The following is a 9,786-nucleotide window of genomic DNA, read 5'->3' on the forward strand; positions in this document are numbered from 1 at the left end:
CTTCTTGCAGCATCAGCCCTTTCCTTGCCAGCTTCTGTGAGCAGGGCCTGCCTCTGGCTCACAGCTTCACTTTGCTTTATGTTAGCAAAGTCTTGATCATTACTTTAGTTCAGGCCTTAGGCCTCATACCAGGCCTCTGATACCAATGTTTATGTCTCAGGGCCTCCTCTTACTACAGCCTGCACTCCTCTCCCCTAAATGTATAACTTTGCTTTCTGCTGTATTAAAAGCGCATTTTGTTTGAATGGACCCAGGTTAGCAAGTGACTCAGATCACTCAGTTTGCCTGCCCTATCCTCATTATTCAGCACTCCACCAATGATTGTCTCAGCCTCAGATTTTGTCAGCAGTGATTTTATATTTACTTCAGGATCATTGATGAAAATGTTGAATTGCACCGGGCCTGCAGAACCCCACCAGAAACTCCCCATTCAATGATGATTCCTCATCATTGAATGAGGTATCCTAATCCATTTGTGTGCCTCATTGATGTTGTATAGTGTTGCGACGAAGTGGAGATTTTCCCTTGTTATGTTGTATGTCAGTCTTATTGTTTTGCAAGAATGCTGTGTGCGCCTCAGTTTCCCTGTGTATTGCATGAATGTCTAGGTGGTGAGAATAAGTGTGTGTGACTTTTATGAGGGTTGCTTCAGCTGCCTGCATAGATGCTATGGCCACCCCTTCGTAACCTGAGACCCAGGAGGGGGATGCAACCAGGTGAACCTTGGCCGGGAAGCGAGACTGTCAAGGTGTTTTCCCCCACTTTGAACTTTAGGGTACAAATGTGGGGACCTGCATGGACACTTCTAAACTTAATTGCTAGCTTAGATCTGGTACACTGCCACCACCCAGAATTCCAGTGTCTGGGGCACTCTCTGTTCCTCCCAAAACCTACCCCTCCCTGGGCAGCCTTGAAAGGCTTCATCAATTCCCTGGTGAACACAGATCCAAACCCCTTGGATCTTAAAACAAGGAGAAATTAACCATCCCCGCTCTTTTCCCCCCACCAATCCCTGGTGAGTCCAGACCCAATCCCCTTGGATCTTAAAACAAGGAAAAATCAATTAGGCTCTTAAAAAGAAAAAAAAAACTTTTAATTAAAGAAAGAAAGATAAAAATCATCTCTGTAAAATCAGGATGGAAAATACTTTACAGGATACTCAGATTCATATAGCCCCGAGGAAACTCCTTCTAGCCTTAGGTTTAAAGTTACAGCAAACAGAGATAAAATCCTTCCAGCAAAAGAAACATTTACAAGTTGAGAAAAACAAAATTAAAACTAATCCGCCTTGCCTGGCTACTTACAAGTTTGAAACACGAGAGTCTGATTCAGAAACATTTGGAGAGCCTGGATGGACGTCTGGTCCCTCTTAGTCCCAAGAGAGAACAACCCCACAAAGAGCACACCCAAAAGACTTCCCTCCACCAAGATTTGAAAGTATCTTGTCCCCCTATTGATCCTCTGGTCAGGTGTCAGCCAGGTTTACTGAGCTTCTTAACCCTTTACAGGTAAAAGAGACATTAACCCTTAACTATCTGTTTATGACAGAGACCAAGACTGGAGGAGGAGCAATGGGCAGGGCAGGGGCCAGGCAGCTGGAAGCAAGTCAGTCTCAGCTGGCTTGGGGCTTAGGGGGAGGACCAGAGCCCTAGCTCTGAGCTTCCTTCCCCCCAAGATGGACTTGGCTGAAAGTCACTGATTTCTGTGCTAACAACTTCTGCCCTATGCTGTGTTCCTGTCGACTAATAAACCTTCAGTTTTACTGGCTGGCTGAGAGTCACTGCTGACTGGGGAGTTGGGGTGCAGTGCAGGGCGCTTTGGCTTCCTCAGGAGCCCTGCCTGAACAGACTCACCACAAGAAGCGCACAGTGTGGAAGGGGACGCTGAATGCTCTGAGGTCAGACCCAGGAAGGTCGAAGCTGTGTAAGCTTCTTGCCCTGGAGATAGTATGCTCAGAGAGAGGAGGCTCCCCCAGAGTCCTGACTGCCTTCATAGGGAGTAGTTCCAGAGCATCACCCCAGTGACTCCGTGACAAGTGTTATTGGGATTTTTTTTTTTAAATTAGAATGTTTGTGCAGCACCAAGTCAAATGCATTACAAAAATTTGAGTATACTATCTCTGGGTAGTGACCTTTATCAAGCAAACGTGTCAAACAAACCTGATTTCATTCTTTGATGAGATTACGAGACCTATTTTCCATAAAACCATGTTGACTGCCACTAATTATTTTTCTAACCTTTAATTCCGTATCAGTTAAATTCTGTATCAGCTTTTCCATTATTTTATCCAGGACTGATATCTGGCTACCCAGCCAACAGTTACAGGCTTGTCTTTTTTGAATATTGATGCAACAGTGACACTCTCCCAATCTTCTGAAATTTATCCAGCATTCCAAAATTTATAAAAAAATAACAGCAGCAGGCCAGAGATCTCCTCAGCCAGCTCTTTTAGAAGTCTTGCAAGTTATTCCTACCTGCTGATTTAAAAATGTAGATATTTAACATCCTCCTTAATTACTAATGGACTGGAAAGTACTTCATCATCCTCACATATAAGCATATCATTTTGTTTCTTTGCAAATACTGAACAGAAATATTTATCAAACACTTTGGCCTTTTCTGTATCATTATTAACAATATTACAATCCTATCTAGTAATGGACCTATATCATTGCTAGAATTTCTTTGTTTGCAGTATACTTAAAGTCTTTCTTATTATCCTTAGTCCTGTCAACTTTGGATTTTTCCTTGATGTCTTTAGCTTCCCGTATCAATTTTCTGCACTTCATAATTTTAATTTATATCACTTTCTATTTCCCCCCTTTTTAAATTTTGCTTTTTTATTTGTAATTGCTGCCATCACTTCATTACTGAATTAGTAAGAGATTTTAGCTAAAGTTGTCCTCTTTCTAAATTGTGAAATCATGTCTCTTGGTGATCTAATAAACTCTTTTTAAAGAACTACCATTTTCATATTTTTCCATCTAAATTCTCCCTGCTAATCTGTTTCTGTCCAGCCCCAAGTACAGTGAGGCCCCAATCTCAGTTGCTGGAGACAGATTATGGTTAAGAAAAGAGGAAGCAGAGAGGGGATTGTCACAGTCTCTCTCCTGACCTCTCTGAGTGCATCTTCTCAGGTGTCAAGCCTTGTGCCTTTACCTCTCCTAGGGTGGAATTCTGCAGTTCTCCCACTCTCAGTTCCTGGCTCAGCACCTTGTGCACAACCAGGTTTCACCAGCAGGCCTGACTGGATTTGGCTCTTACAAGTCTTTCCTTCAGAAGCTTGTGACCAGCAGGGAGGACAGGACCCAAACAGCATTTTTAAAACAAAGTATTGTTTAATCTCAAGAGTGGGAACAAACTATGATAAGAGAAACAGGTTTTTAACATAATAAAAGCTCTGCACACATCTCTATTTTACCTAGAGGCGTAGGGAGGCCTAGCTTATCCCAATACCTCCACCATCTGCTCCCCTGAAGTCCTTTTCTCACCTCTCCCCTGCTTTCTCAGGGGGTGTTTTTATCCACCCCAAAGCTCTTTCTTCCAGCTTCCCACCGGGGTTCCCACCCCTGCCTCCCTGTGCTAAACGAGACTGTGGAACTCAGCAAGGTCAGAGGTAAAACTGCAAAGTGATCGAGAGGTTCTGCAGCTATTGCCACCTCCCTTTGCTTGAATTAACCCCTTGTGATCCTATAGCAAACACCTAATAGCAATCTTACAAACAGATGGGCATCATGTATATTCATAAAATATTACAAGCAGTTCCCATGTCCCTCAGAGGGACAACCAGCTGGGACATCATAGCTTTTTTAAAAATGCCCAGACACAGAAAGGTTTGGGTCAAACAACATGTTGGGTTTAACCCAAAATGGCCTTTGATTGACCAGACTTTTCAGATTTGGCTCTTTTTAATTTTGGGTGACTGCCAGCAAACGGGGACAAGCAGTTCTTTGGCCCGGCTGTAGGTGTTTAGTCACATCTGGTCAAAGACTCAGTACAAAACACTTCACTTTTCAGCTGAAGCTTGCTGATCCATGAAGGAAAAGCGACTAGACCATGCCCTTTAGGGTGACCAGATGTCCCGATTTTATAGGGACAGTCCCGATTTTTGGGTCTGTTTCTTATATAGGATCCTATTACCCCCCACCCTCTGTGCCAATTTTTCACACTTGCTGTCTGGTCACCCTAGTGCCCTTGCACACCACATTTAAAGAGTGCAATTCTTTAAAGCCACCAACATTAGGTCACCAGAGGTGCATGCACACCACATCTAGGAAACAGCCTCCTCCCCGCTTCTAGGTTTCAGAGCTGGAGTCACAATATCTATACAGATATTGTTAAGTGCACTGGCAGCAGCCCCTTATGGATCCAGGTTGGCAGACTTGCTCCCAAATGCAGTGTAGACATCCCCTATGGGGCTGGATTCTGACTCTTACGCCAGGATCAGATTGGAACCTGCCTTTGAGGGCTCTACGCCACTCTCGGGAATGGTACTCTCAACACACTCATGTGCTGCTCCACCAATATATGCTTGACCTTCAGCACAGGGATGGTCACCAGAACAGGGAAACAATCAAAAATACCTTCAAGGGACATTAAAAGTTCACACAAACATTTATTTCTAAAAAAGGAAAAGTTTAAAAACAGCAGCATTGACAGTGCTCACGGCATTACAAAATACAGACACGTTTCTGCTGTACAACCATATGTACCAATATCAGACTGACAACATCTTACCTTAGCGCCCTCTGGCTTCAACTCACCACCATGTTACATCTACTGCACCACAACACACATGAAACAAGCCCTGGGGCCAGGGGGTATGATGCTGCACTGAATGTTTCACACAAAAACTACGCTTCCTGGTGTGTATTTCTACTGAGCTGAAGGGTGAAGCAGAACGAGGAACATGCAGAACACAGCAGGAGAGAGTGAGAATCAAAGTGAGAGATGAAGTTACTTTACAAGGCACTGGTGAGACCTCGTTCAGAAGACCATGCTTCCCTTTCGGATGTTGTTGCTCCAGGGTGAGACAAGATGTGGAGCATCCAGCCTGAGTCTTGATATGAAGACCCTTTACGAGTGCGAAAACACAAAGGTCTTGCATGTAAATTCTTAACAAGAAGCAAATAAGCTGTTTGCAAAACTGTAGTCCTGTATTGAGGAGAACCATAGGCAATAAGAATGTGGGGTCAGAACCATACCCCTCGTGGAGTCCGATGGTGCAAGATGCTGAGCACTCTTCATTTCCATACACACACACACACGGCGGCTTGCACTCCTTTGCTAAGTGTAAAGGTTGCTTTGCATATGAGCAACCAAAACCCTGGGAAGGCTGGAGGGATCGATTCACGAGAAAAGGGTTAGTGAATTAAATCTGTACCTCCTGGCCAAATGACAATGGGGTGGGAGGTGGAAACAGAGAAGGAGGACAGCAGCCCACATGTATTTGAAGGGGGTTTAACACTAAGGAGAGAAGCGGATTGTTTAAGACACAAAGAAGCAGAAATAGGAGTAATGTGATCAGCTGGAAGAAATTCTACCATCTGCGTTATGCAGGAGGCTATATGATCATAACGGTCCCTTCTAGTCTTAAAAGTTTTACTGATAAAAGTGCTAATGTGGATATAGCCTTAGTCTGTTGCATAGATTTTGTCGGTCAGGGTTTGAAAAAAAACACAATCCTGACTGACAAAAGTTTCACCACTGGTGGGGACATTGCTACATCGGGGGGAGACGCTCTCCTGCCAACATAGCTACTTCCACTCATTAGGGGTGGTTTAATTATGCCAATGGAAGAGCTCTTTCCCGCGGCCATGTACCACTGTAAGGTAGTGGATACAGCCTCAGACTTGGTCCATATATGAATTTGGACCTGATTTAACTATTTCAGTTAGGGGTGCGACTTCCTACTGGAATAGTTCTACCAGTACAACTCCTAGGGTGGACGCAGTTATGTCAGTATAACTTACTCCTCTTTACTTCAACAATAAGCTCTCCTGGTATCAGTAATGCCGGTATAACTGCAACCACGCTAAAGGGGGTGTGTCACGTTGGCTATACTGAAATACTTAGGAAGGTACAATGTGTGTGTAGACAAAACAATATAGAAAATTCTAGGGTGAAAATATACCAGTAGTGGAGACTGTGGATGAGACTCCAATGATGGGGCCTCTACTCTTTCCCTCAAGAGTAACTGACTGTACAAAAGCACCAGAGAACAGGTTTCCCTCGCACTCAGGCCAGGCAAGATTCCAAACAATTTACACCTAAACAGTCTTTCCCATTTCTAATGAGACTAGGAGACTGATCTGCAGATTTTTCCCTCACCAGAGAGGCGTGGCTGCCAAGGTTTACAGCTAATCTTGATTATTAAAAAACCTTTGTGAAGAAAGGCTACTGAGGCTTCTCTTTTCTTCCCTGGAGGAAAGGTTACGAGGTCAACTAATGGCCACAATGAAAAGAGTTGAGAAATTTGACGAGGCAAATCCAGGTAAACAATTCTGCGATGGAGGGTCCTAGGAGACATTAGAAGTATCCGAGCACCTCCTCAGAGCCACTACACACTAATGACTGGGGAAAACAATCCGGGCGAGGGAGGGGGAGAAATGTAGGACTGTAACAGAACATGTGTCCCCTGTGAACAGAGGACGATCAGAGCTAGCTCGTTCAGGCTAGGCAAGGTCAGCCCTGCACCCCCATCCGAGGCTGACTTTACCCTAGCTACCCAGTGGTAAAAACTACCAAGCCTTGTCTCCACTAGGATTTTACAGGAGGATAGCACGCGGAGTCAACCTGCTGTTAAAATCAGGGGCGGCTCCAGGCCCCAGCACGCCAAGCGTGTGCTTGGGGCGGCATGCCGTGGGAGGCGCTCTGCCTGTTGCCGGGAGGGCGGCAGGCAGGAAGCCTTCAGTGGCATGCCTGCAGAGGGTCTGCTGGTCCCACGGCTCCCACAGGCACGCCTGCAGGAGGTCGACCGGGGCTGCAGGACCAGCAAGCGGCAGAGTGCCCCCCCAGGCATGACGCCGTGCTTGGGCAGCAAAATGTCTAGAGCCGCCCCTAGTTAAAATACACCTCTTTTTGGCAGGCTCAAGGAACAGAAGCAAGCAGTGCCTCTAAGCTGAAGCAGTAAAGAGTCCTGTGGCACCTTATAGACTAACAGACGTTTTGGAGCATGAGCTTTCGTGGGTGAATACCCACTTCTTCAGATGCATTTCTGATGTATTCACCCACGAAAGCTCATGCTCCAAAACGTCTGTTAGTCTATAAGGTGCCACAGGATTCTTTGCTGCTTTTACAGATCCAGACTAACATGNACAGGATTCTTTGCTGCTTTTACAGATCCAGACTAACATGGCTACCCCTCTGATACTTGACACCTCTAAGTTCAATCACTCAGCCGGGTAGAGGAGAGAAAATGAAGGCTACAGTAAAATGCAAGGATATGGAATTCAAGTACACTCATCAGGGACACGGTTCCTAGACCTTCTGACACTGTCCAGCCTTAGTTTTAATCAAAAGGCCAACACACCCACCGTAGCACTAACCTTGAGGGCAAAGAAACTGCTTCTCACAGTCTGCAGTCGTCTGGAAGCAAATCATCCACCACCTCCCCTCCCTTCAAAACCCTCCCTTGGATGGTCTTGGGATCATTTAGCTTTGTCTTCCTACTACGACCTGTGTGAAGGGGATTAGCTATCTCAGCCCTGGTTCATAGACGTCCACATCAGACACCTTGTTGGGGATGCCAGCAGGCAGCGCTGAACGAGCATGGAGAACAAACTACACTCTTACTCCCATGAAGTGCCCTCCAAGACACAGTTCCTGGTTCAGCCACAATGTAAAAGGAAGGCTGGCCTGAGGGTTAAGATTCCAGGTTAGGCTACAGAAGAGGGTTCAATTCCCACAGCTCTGTCACAGATTCTCTGTGAGATCCTGGGCAAGTCACTTACTCTGTGCCTCAGTTTCTCATCAATAAAATGGGGAGAATGTTTGGAAGCTCTCTGGGATAGAAACTCTCTCTTCCCACTTTATGCAGCACTTAGAATCATAGAATATCAGGGTTGGAAGGGACCTCAGGAGGTCATCTAGTCCAACCCCCTGTTCAAAGCAGGCCCAATCCCCAACTTAGCACAATAGGACCCTGATCTTAAGACTCTAGGTGCAACTGTAATACAAGACAACCACAACATGAGAGAGAATGCTTGCCCTGCCACTGCCCATGCTGTGCCTGTTCTGCACAGAACCAGGAGACTTAACCTTTACCTTGTCAGCACAGCACCGCTTACTAGCAACACATTCCTCCACTTTAAAAGCTGTCTTCAGGTTTCATAGTCACTGGAGACCACAGAAGTAATTGTGCAGGTGAGGGCACCACAAGAATAGGAAGGAAAAGGCAAGTGGTACCAAAAATTAACAAGCCCATTTCTGCCGACCTGCTATTAGAGGGCAAGCGAGACCACTCAGTTCCAAGCTGATGAAATAAAGATGCAGTCTCTCCTTGGTAGGATGATGACTAATGGGAATAATGAGATTGTGCCTTTTTCCCTAATGTTCAACACAAATGGAGAAATTGGGGGAGAGCAAAGGAGTACTTTCCAGAGCTAGAAATAGCCTATGGGCCCATTTTATTGTATCACAGTAAATCTTGTAAGGGCACTGACGTGACTTCGTATTTACCTAGCACTCAAGCAAGTCAAATATTTCTCAATAGGCCACAGCACCTAAGGAATAAACATCAGCTTTGTCAAATTAAAACAAATAAAGTCTGTAGAAGAATTTTCATCATCATTGTGACAGGGCAGGGATGGTTAAAGACTCTTCAAACATTTTATCCCATCCCACATTACATTGTTTTTGAAGACACTGAGCTGTTGGAGATTTGAAGAGTACGGAGAGAAGAGAAGGCTCAGGAACAATAAGAACCCCCTGAGCCTTCAACACCTAGATGGTCTCTGAGGTTTTGAAATGTTATAAAATAGAAGGTTTTTAAGCTTCCAGCTCTGGAGTGAGAAGCCAGAGGAAACTCACGAAAGACACTATGTTCACAAGATTTCCAGCCCAATATTACAGGCAGCTGAAAACTGTGATCCAGTTGCCTGTCACTATTAAAGGGGACCTACCTCTGAACGATTACGTGGTCCATTTATGGCCACCTTTCTTAGGGGCGTTCAAACCCAACCAGGGGCATGCTGGAAGGGGGCTTAGGTCATGTGACACAAAGTACCTTGAAGTTTCTAAGAGGCACAAGTCGAAGACCCAGCACAGAATTTGGGAGCCACTGTAAGTCCTAACCTCATTGGACAGTGCTGACCCCTTGATGGGCCAATCAGAAACCATCCATTCCAGCTGTGAGTTAAGGACATGACCTGAAAGTGTAGTTCTTCTCTGAAGAAGTAGCATCCCGGGGCTCCGTGATTAGTGTCTCTCAGGAGCTTTGCATCATGTCTCCTAAGTTTACAAGTGAAAAGATCTTTTTTCTAATTGCCAGTTCAACCTAGAATCTAAGCCAAGCTGTGTTCCACTACCTGCTGTGCTTCAGTTCTTCACACTGTGCCTTCCACGGGAGGGAGCGCAGCACCAGGCATGAGTGGGGAGGGGACCCCAAGGGAGAAGAAGATTTTGTCAGGGGCCCAGCTGAGAATTCTTCCTGAGGTATCTAGTCCAAAGTCAGGCCCAGATATCCAAAGTCAATGGGACTGAATGTCAGCGTGTAAACTCTGCATGCATGACGGCTGCTCTCTTGGCTGACTTAAGGAATGGAACCAGGGCCCTCCACAGCTAAAA

The sequence above is a fragment of the Chelonoidis abingdonii genome, chromosome 1 (genome assembly GCF_003597395.2).
Source record: "Chelonoidis abingdonii isolate Lonesome George chromosome 1, CheloAbing_2.0, whole genome shotgun sequence".
Lineage (NCBI taxonomy): Eukaryota > Metazoa > Chordata > Testudines > Testudinidae > Chelonoidis > Chelonoidis abingdonii.